The sequence below is a fragment of the Triticum urartu genome, chromosome 6A (assembly GCF_056163025.1).
Source record: "Triticum urartu cultivar PI428250 chromosome 6A, HENAU_Tu73, whole genome shotgun sequence".
Lineage (NCBI taxonomy): Eukaryota > Viridiplantae > Streptophyta > Magnoliopsida > Poales > Poaceae > Triticum > Triticum urartu.
In genome coordinates, this window is record NC_141878.1 from 120,151,822 (window position 1) to 120,162,787 (window position 10,966).

Here is a 10,966-nt window from a genome sequence, read left to right on the forward strand (position 1 = left end):
ACTCGCCGCGAGGACACAACCCGGCAGGGGGCGGTGCCAATGCATAGGATGTGGTGGATCATGGTCGCGCACGTCGGGAGGCCGAGTTAGTGGCCCTGCACGGAGCCCGTCAACCTACTCCGGTTCACCCCACCGCTTCAGTCGAACCAGGGGTAGTATTCAGTTCCTTAGGGGTGCCATGCCTTACCCCCGCTTTGCGTAATGTGAGACTGCCAAAGGATTTTAAAGGACCTCGTAAGGTACCCAATTATACCGCCGATCTGCAACCAGAGGCGTGGGTTGAAAGTTACGAGATGGCAATGGCGATGTTGGATGTGGATGAAGCAGTATGTGCTAAATACTTCACCATGATGTTGGAAGGAACAGCTCGTACTTGGTTGAAGAGCTTACCGACTAACTCTGTCGGATCATGGGCCGAATTTAAGCGCCGGTTTATCCAGAACTTCAAAGATACTTGTAAGCAGCCCATGTCAATTGTGGATCTGGTCGCTTGCGTCCAAGAGGAGGGGGAGTCCATGACACATTGAGTAAAGCGGGTCTCAGCCATTCTGCATTCATCGGATCATATCAATGCAGATACCGCAGTACTAACTCTGGAGGGTAATTGCCGGTTTTTGCCGTTGAAACAGAAGTTAGGAAGGCCCAAATGTCACTACAATGATATGTTGACGCTTATGGCCGCTTTCGTTAAATACGCCGATTCGGATACTACCAAAGACCCTGACTTAGAGGAGGACAAACCGGGGAAAGGGAAAAAGAACGGCAAGACAAAGGGGCAGCAGCACAATCCGGCAGGCCATGGCAACAATGGTAAGCGCAAGGCCGACAACAGTTTGGACTTTGTGGCTAACACCAACGCTCAGGAGAATGGTCAGCGCCTTAAGGGTAAGCAGCCCTAGAGAGGCGGCAGTTCAGGCCCCAATTTAGAGCGCCTGTTAAATCAATCCTGTCCAAAGCATGGATCCAAGGAGAAGCCAGCATCACATCTTTGGAAGGACTGTTATATCATGCGATATTTCAAAAACTCCAATATGTTTCTGTATGATAATGGCCCGCCCGGTGGTTTAAGAGGATTTTTCCATGGGCCGGGTTACGGAGGTGGAAATTCCGGTTCAGGATTTCAGGGCAATCAAACCGGATACAACAATCAAGGGAATCAGGGCAACCAGGTAGGTTACAACCATCAAGGCAACTAGGGAGGTTACAACCATCAGGGGAGCCAGCAGCAGCAGCAGCAGTCGGGTTATCAGAGCAATCCTAAGCAGCTAAGCAGTGGGCAATATCATGTCTTCACCACTAGCTTGTGTAAGCTTGATCAGAAGCTTCACAAGAGGGCAGTAAACTCTGTTGAACCGGCGGTGCCTCAGTATTTGCGCTGGTCAGAAGAACCCATTCTGTGGAGTAGAGAGGATCACCCTCCCCGGGTTGACAATCCGGGTCATCTGGCTTTAGTGGTGGCCCCTCAAGTTGGGGGATACAAGTTCACTAAGGTACTCATGGACGGGGGAAGTAGTATCAACATTCTATATTATGATACCTTCCGCTGTATGGGGTTGACAGATAAGAATCTTACACCGTCGAATACTGCTTTTCATGGTGTGGTGCCTGGTAAGTCTGCACATCCAGTGGAAAAATAGCCTTAGAGGTGGCTTTTGGAGATGATCATGATTCACGATCAGAAACGTTGACCTTTGAGGTGGTGAAAATCAAAAGTCTGTATCACGCTTTGTTCAGGCAGCCGGCTTACGCTAAGTTCATGGCAAGGCCGTGTTATGTTTATCTGCAGCTTAAAATGCCAAGTCATAAGGGGACTATCACAGTACATGGGAGGAGGAAGATCGCTTTGGAATGTGAGGAAGGTGATGCGGCTTATGCTGAGTCGGTTTGTGCCACTGAGGAGCTGAAGTTTTATAAAGACCAAGTTGATCCGGCAGACATGACTTCTTTGAAAAAGCCAACTTCGGAACACGATCCGGCGTTGAAGTTCAAATCAGCCACAGATACTAAGATGGTTGATTTTGTTCTTGGCGATTCATCCAAACAGTTCAGTATCAGCGCTAACCTAGATCCCAAATAGGAAAGCGCGCTCATCGAGTTCATCCGTGAGAACCGGGACATCTTTGCATGGAAACCTTCTGACATGCCAGGTGTACCGAGGGAACTCGCTGAGCACACACTTAACATTGATCCTAAGTTTAAACCGGTCCGGCAGTTTCTCTGCCGCTTCAATGAAGAAAGGCGCAAGGCTATCGGTGAAGAGGTGGCTCGGTTGTTAGCCGCAGGGTTTATCGTGGAAGTCTTTAACCCGGAGTGGTTGGCTAATCCGGTGCTAGTTCTTAAGAAAAATGGCACTTGGCGTATGTGTGTAGATTACACAGACTTGAACAAAGCTTGCCCTGTAGACCACTTTGCCCTCCCTCGTATTGATCAGATCATTGATGCTACGGCGGGTTGTGATCGTTTGTGTTTTCGGGATGCTTACTCTGGTTATCATCAGATTAAAATGGCAGTTAAGGACCAAGAGAAGACAACTTTCATCACTCCCTTTGGACCCTTCTGCTATGTCTCCATGCCCTTTGGGCTTAAGAGTGCCCAGGCAACTTATCAACACTGTGTTCAGAATTGTCTTCATAAGCAAATCGAGCGTAATGTTCATGCATATGTGGATGATATTGTGATCAAATCTAGAAAGGAGGAAACATTGATAGATGATTTCAGAGAAACCTTTGACAACCTCCGGGTTTACAAGATGATGCTCAATCTGGAAAAGTGTGTTTTTGGTGTCCCGGCAGGCAAACTCTTTAGATTTTTGGTATCGAACAGAGGTATTGAGGCTAATCCAGAAAAAATCTCGGCAATCACATCTTTGGCTAAACCTACGTGTATCAATGACGCTCAACGATTGGCTGCCCGGATTGCAGCTTTGAGCCCGTTTATCAGTCGTCTTGGGAAGAAAGCTATTCCTTTATATCAGATGCTGAAGAAAACAGATGATTTTGTCTGGAGTGAGGTAGCTGATAAAGCGTTTGAGGATCTGAAGAGGCAGTTAGTTGAACCGCCTGTGCTTGCAGCCCCGATCGATAAAGAGCCGTTATTGCTATATGTGGCTGCTAATGCTCGAGCTGTTAGCATGGCTATTGTGGTGGAGCGCAAGGAAGTTGGAAAGGAGTATCTGGTTCAACAGCCGGTTTATTATATCAGTGAGGTGCTCATTGCATCAAAACAAAGGTATCCACATTGGCAGAAGCTGGTATATGGAGTGTTTATGGCAAGCCGGAAGCTTAAACATTATTTCCAGGGCCATCCTATCACACTAGTCAGTTCAGCCCCTCTAGGAGATATTATTCAAAACAGAGAAGCAACTGGCCAGATTGCCAAGTGGGCTATTGAGCTTGGACCTCAGGGGCTCAAATATATGCCTCACACAGCGATCAAATCCCAAGCACTCGTGGACTTCATCAATGATTGGACAGAGTTACAGGCACCCGAGGAAAAGCCTGATAATACGTACTGGACTATTCACTTTGATGGATCTAGACAGTTGGAGGGCTCGGGGGCTGGAGTCATACCAACTTCCCCAAGAGGTGACAAGTTTTGTTATGTCCTCCGTTTGATGTTCCCTTGTACTAACAATGCAGCTGAGTATGAGGCTTTGCTCCACGGTCTTCGGATGGCTAAGGAGATGACCTTAAGCCGGGTCAAGTGCTTTGGGGATTCAAATCTGGTGGCTCAACAGGTGTCTGGCACTTGGGATTCTAAAGACCCCCTCATGGCTGCATATCAGCAAGAGGTGGACACAGTGGCTGGTCACTTCAAGGGTTATCAGGTGGACCATATAGACCGGCGCAAGAACGAGGCGGCGAACGCTTTAAGTCGCCTTGGTTCTCAGCGTAAACCAGTTCCACCCAATGTCTTTCTTGATGTGTTGCATAATCCATTGGTCAAGGTACCAACAGAGGAAGAGTTGGCTATTCCTGATCTGGAGGCTCAATTGGTGGCAGCTTTGCATGTCATACCAGATTGGACAATCCCATATCTGGCTTACATGAACCGGGGCGAATTACCGGAGGATGAAACCTCGGCCCAACAGATAATCCGGCATTCCATGTCCATGACCATAATCAATGGGGAGTTACATCGTTACAGCATCTCAGGAGCAATTCAACGTTGTGTTTCTCCTCAAGAGGGTTGTGAGATTTTGCGAGAAATCCATGAAGGGGATTGTGGTCACCACGTCGGCTCAAAGCCTTTGGTTGCTAAAGCTTTTCGCCACGGTTTTTACTGGTTAACAGTGCATGCTGATGCGGAGGATTTAGTCAAGAGATGTGATGGTTGTCAAAAATTTGCACGCCGTGCTCACATTCCGGCTCAGGAGTTGAGGATGATTCCAATAACTTGGCCATTTGTGACTTGGGGGCTTGTTATGGTCGGACCCTTGAAGCGATCCCAGGACAAAAAGACTCACTTGTTAGTGGCAGTTGATAAATTCACCAAATGGGTGGAAGCAGAGGCAGTCAGTAAGTGTGATGCGGCCACGGCGGTTCAATTCATCAAAAAAGTGATATTCCGGTTTGGATTTCCACACAGTATTATAACTGATAATGGTACTAATCTATCAAAGGGAGAGATGGAGGAATTTTGCCAACGTGAGCACATCAGGCTTGATATAGCATCGGTGGCTCACCCCCAGTCTAATGGTCAAGCGGAGAGGGCAAATCAAGAAATTTTACGAGGTATCAAACCCCGGCTTATGGTTCCTTTGAAACGGACACCAGCTTGTTGGCTTGAGGAGTTACCTTCTGTGTTATGGAGCATCAACACCACACCCAATAGGTCTATGGGTTTACACACCTTTCTTCATGGTTTATGGAGCGGAAGCAGTTCTTCCTAGTGACATCCGTCACGACTCACCCCGTGTGACAGCTTATGTTGAAACTGATAATGAGAAGGCACATCAGGATTCCCTGGACCTGTTAGATGAAGAGCGTGATCTTGCAGCCGCACGTTCGACGATTTATCAACAAGATCTCCGACGTTATCACAGCCGCCGGGTTAAGACCAGAACCTTTCAAGAGGGCGATTTGGTACTCCGACTCATCCAGGATCAGACTGATATGCATAAGTTATCCCCACCTTGGGAAGGACCATTTGTGGTCAGCAAGAATCTGCACAATGGGTCATACTACCTCCTTGATGTTCGAGAGCACAAAGACTCACGTAAATCGGAGGAGGAGACCAAGCGGCCATGGAATATAGCTCTTCTTCGGCCTTACTATACTTGAGCCACAGGCTCTTCATATGTACATATTTGTGACAATGTATATATTATATAATAAACCGGAGCCTCGAATAAAGCGGGGTCTCTGTTCTTTTTACATCATGTGTGTGCTTACATCGGAGTTTTGACTAAACCGGTCTCTGCAGCCGCACAAAATCACTAGGGGGCTTGGTCATATCTGAACCATAGCTAGACCTCTTGATTGGTTTAAACACCACAAAGGAATTTCACTAGGGGGCTTAGTTGTTATCACACCATAGCTACACCTCTTGATGGGCTTTAAAGCCACAAGGGAAATTATGTGGAGCCAAAGAGAGTGTTGCACAAACTCAAACATGGGCACACACTGAGCACAACTGACAAAGTTACTTGGGGGCTCTTTGTGTAAAGCAACAAAGAGTTTGAAAGGACCCTTGTAATTGGCTATCAAGCCACGGCTTGGAAGCCTGGTGTATTCACCTAAAACCCTGGGTTAACCTGCCTTCATCAAGTAAGCCCCTCCTGTCCAAGTAATCCTGGTATGACCCGCCGAACAGTCGACAAGTCAATCTTCTACAGACCTTGAACTTGTCAAAGTTAAAACGACGATTAGTCAATTGGAGGCCCATCTTAAAAGGCTTTGTTAAACGGTTTAACTCAGAGGCCTGGCAGCCCATGAAAAGCCTCGATTTGGAGCCTAGCAGCTCGTAAAAAGCCTCGCATATTTCTTTTTTGAGTCTTATTTGCTAAGTCTTTCGCCTTTATTGAGGTTCATAGTATGTTCTGATAAACTGGTGTCCTTGGCCCGGCTTGACTTTCAATTACAAGATGTGAGTACATGTCAGTTACAAACCGGCGTACCTTACCCCGGTCTGGTTTGACTAAATCGCCAGTGCTATAAAGAAACCCGGTGGTTATTATATCCTGGTACGGTTTATTATCATAAACCAGCAAAATAAGGACAGCGTTATCAACGCTCCGGATTGGTATAGACACCTTTACCATACAAGCAGTTGGTCAACCAACGAGGTATGTTGCACATATTACTTTTTATACAGAACTTTGATTATTCATCTAAATGTTGTATATTTGTTGGGCATCATGACCCGTCCAGTGGGAAACCGCTAGGATACTTTCAAGTTCTTGTATCCAGAAACACAACTCATCATGGGCTATGCATAATAGATCCCAAAAGTGGAACAAGTTTTCACGAAGTATCACAAAAACATGCTCGATGGCATGACAGATAAAGGAGTTTTTGCTATCATATTACAAGAAGCTTCAAAGTGGCTTCAAGAGCATAATTGTTTTTTGGCATTGACGTACAATAATCGGTAAAACAGCTGCCGGTTTAAGATGCTTTGTCTGGACGGTTTGACGGTTGAGGGTCAGTTGGTGCGATCACTTCTTCTTCATCCCCCCCCCCCGGACGCTGGAAATCAACCGTCGACCAATCGATTCCAGTTAAAGCTTGAAACACGGCCTCTTCATGGATAAGGCTGGAGGGGTTAATATCAGGAGCGTAGGTATGCTTACAGATTGGAGGCACAAGTTCTTCGACTTCATAGATTTCGGCAGGCTGTCTCTTCCCTTCAGCATCATAAGCCGGTTGGAAATGAGACATATCTGTATCCTTTGCCAGTTTGCTGGCTATTGGCCGCATTTCTTTGGTCAGCCTTCGGAGGTCATCATTGTCGAAGTTTGAACCGTCCTCCTTTACACCTGGATATCCTTTGATGTTGTCCTCCGCTTCAAGATCTGGAATCCATGCCTTGGCTCGGATCAGTGCGGTTAATGCTCCTGCTCTTGTAGCTGCTCTCTTCAGTTCGGCAATCCGGGCTGATAACATAGCCAGCTTCTCAAGAGTTTCCTTTATCAGTGATGGCGCCGGTTTATTGTAAGCCGCAGTGCAAATAGCCCCCTGAGAGCCAGAGTACAACTGTTCAATCAAGGTATACGCCGCTTTAAGCTTCATCCGCATATCGGTGCCGAGATGAGCAATATGAGTGACTGTCATGGTTTCAAATCAGCATTCTGGTCAATGATAAGATTCCATGAATTGGACAAACTATATAAGGAGATACTTACCAAAGACAGCGGAAGTCATGGCGTTGATTTGCCGTTTCAAACCAGCTAGTTCTTCTACAACTGGTTTCAGGGCTGCTTCGACATCTTCAGCTCTTTTGATTAAACCGGTTTTTTCGGTTTCCCAGTCAGCATGATCTTTGTTAAAAGACTCTTTCAGTTTTTCCATTGCGGCCAGGGCTTTGGTCAGCTCCTCTTTGGCTTTCGCAACTTCAGTTTGTTGGGACTTCACGTTTTCTTGCAAATCAGCAGTTCGGGCATCTCTATTGCTAAGTTCGGCCTACAACAGTGAAGAAATGTCAAAACAACAGGATGTATATATTTTCTAAGTACAAAGCATATAACAAGTTATGCACTTCGTACTTGGGGGCTAATGCCTATTTGCGCTGATTCACTACATCTTTTATAAAGTCCCCAGAACAATGCAAGCATTATCCTTGACACTTGGGGGCTAATGTACATCTGTTCAAATCGGACGCATGGATTAAACCCGGATTACCTTGCAAAGCTAAACCGGCCTTTGGGGGCTACGCTGCAGAAAGCTATATAATTACATTGATAAAGGATAGATCTTGGTTTTTACTAAAGGACCTGACATTTTGAGGTTCAGTAAAAGAGAAACTTAAAGTGTTGTAAAGACCCGGTTTATGATTAACATCATAAAACGGCCCTTGGGGGCTACTTGGGCTAGCATTTCAACTTTGGAATCAAGAAGTAGAGGGATATGAAAATACCTCATAGCGTTCCTTCATCAAATTCACCAAACCGGCTTCATAGTCACGGTTTGAGTGCGGACGATTTAAGAAACCAGAGTGAAGCTCTTCAGCGTTGAGATGGGCATAACTTGATAAGTCAGTACTCCATTTGCCCTTTTCCCTAGCAGCACGCTCTTCTTTGGCACTGTGTTGAGCCAAGATTACGGGATGGCCAGGAGACCTGTGGCCCATGCCAGTAATGATAACATCATCTCCTTGGCCTTCAGTGGTCTTTACGGGTGATGACGGAGTTTCAGCATTTCTTATCGAACTAGCCCGGTTTGGAGCTGCCGGTTCAGTGTCAGGCACGGCAGGATCAGCTTCTGGTGGATCGTCAGTATTCTGATCTTGAAGAGGCGGTTCATCAGAGGCAGCTTCAGGATGAGGACCATCCGGTTCACGAGTTTGGTCCAGTTCACCTCTTTGTTCTTCTTCAAAAACTACCTGGTCTTCTGGCGGATTGTTGACCCAAGCTTTCTTGCTGGGTCTGGCTTTGGCTCTGCAAATAAATTAAAAGAAGGTTAGCATCTTATTTAAGATTTGTAACGCATTGGAAGAAAGGGTTTGAAAAAACTTACCCAGCCACAGTTTTTAGAGGAGGGAGTTGGGTTGCTGTCGACTTGCCAAAGGATGAGGGAGGTGTCACCTGATAATTTGAATCGGATGGATTAAGAGGTTGTCTGAAATAACCTACCTTGGGATAAGAATTGTCAGAAGTGGGAGAGACCTCAGATCGGCGCTTTCGAACTGGGGTATCAGGTAAACCGACCGAAGTGACCTGTTGGCCACTGTGTCGGGTTGTCCGGTGAGCTTCATGCTGTTGTGTCTTCAAAATAAATGTTGGATCCAAGTAAGCAAGAGGATGAGAAAAGCTTACTTTCCGGACTGCTCGACGGGTTTTTTGTGTTGGCAAAGAGTCCGAACCAGAGGAAAAGGTAATTACCTCTACATCATCAGCTTGGCTGCCTTCTACGTCCTCCTGGTAAAGATCATTGTTAATGAGGTGCATGAAAAGGGAGCCAAGTGAGTCAAGTTCTACCTCAACTTCTGGATCATCAGCATCATCATCAAGTTCCATGCTGATCCGGTCAGCCGTTTTCCGCTTTGAGGTCTGCTTGGCGGCTTTGGTTTTGGGACGGGATGGTTTGACCTCTTTATCCCCGGTTGGCTTTACCACTTTATCTACGGATTTCTGTTTCCAAAAGGGATCATCACCCTATTCATACATAAACAGAAGAAGGATTACAAGTTGAACAAATTGAAGATATCAAGGATGAAGAGGAAGTATAGTGCTTACAGCCGGCGGTTGGTTCATAGTATAGAAGGGGTTCAATCCGGATTGACGACACACTAATTCCGATTCATTCAAAATTTTCTTAACGCCTTCAGTGACCTCTTCATCGGTCAACTGAATGTTGACATGGCGTTGGGGGTCTTCAACATCACCAGTGTACTCACACATTAAACCGAGGCGGCGGCTTAGCGGCAAGACTCTCCAAGATATCCAACAGCGCACGAAATCAACGCCTGTTAAACTGTTGGCCATAAAAGCCCGGAGCTTGGTGATTTGAGGGGCATATTTGGCCCGTTCTGCAGAACTTAAGCATTGCGGCATTGGATGGGTGTTGGAAAGTCGGTGATCATGATAGCCTGGAAGGGGATTCTCATCTTTAGGAGAAGTATCTCTGCAATAAAACCAAGTCTAGTTCCACTCCTTAGGATGTCTGTGCAGTTTAGCATGAGGGAATTCAACTTCCTTCTACTTTTGAATCGAGACACCACCAAGTTTAGTATTGGGGTCATTTACAAACTCTGTATGCCAGTTCAGATGAAAAAAGTCCCAGAACAACTCAGAAGTGGGCTCTTCTTGCAAGTACGCTTCACAGAAAACTTGGAAGTTGCATATGTTGGACACCGAGTTGGGACAATATCTTGAGAATGGAGTTGGAAACTGGCAAGAACATCCCGGAAAAACTTTGACCCTGGTGGTTTGAAGTCACTACCTCACCCTGCCTCGGGGTAGGAGAATTTTCTGTTCCTGGAACTCGCCACCAGATCTCCGTCTTCTTTGGCAAGGTGTCGATACTAACCATTTCATTCAGGTGATCTTCGGTGATCCGGGAGGGAGCCCAGTTGCAAGCGGCAAACTGTTTGGCCATTGTGAAACGAAAGCTGGAAAGAAAATGCCAGTTTACGAGTCATTCTTGGAGGAGCGCAAGATGCAATGGAATAAACATATATCGGTATGTGAAATTGCGTAAACCGGTGATTAATATAACAGGGAATGACAAGGTCATATAAAGGGCATACATATGTTCTTAAACTGGACAATTATTATCAACATGCAGAAGGTTTGCCGGTTTACTAGGGGACTAATGGCATGTGATAGATTGTTTTTACAAAGGTAAACCGCCTAGATGGTAAAGAGGATACAGATCTAAAGCAAAGAGGGTTAAGTAAAGTAAAAACAGGTTTCACAGGATCACAGGGGCATTTTGGATCTACCACAAGTCAGGAAAAGAAAAACATTTAAACCTAAAAGGAAAAAGATTGGTCCCAAAACAGTTCATAAAGGACTAGATCACTTTTTTGCGCATACGGATTTGTGGTGGCTATGGCACGGGATATGTCAAGTGTGAAGTGTCCATCTATATACTAAGGACGAACAGGGAGGAACAACGCCGAAGCCCCGATGAACTTCAAAGAACTGCGAAGAACAAGGAAACCCTAATGGATCTAGAAAGGAAGGAGGAGACGACTTACTGCGACCGCGGAAACAGTGGAGGTGTGCTGCGGAGCTTTGGCACAAACAGGTTGATGCAGCGGCCAACGGTGAGGCAGAGGCGAAGCTTGACGATGGCGGCGGCAC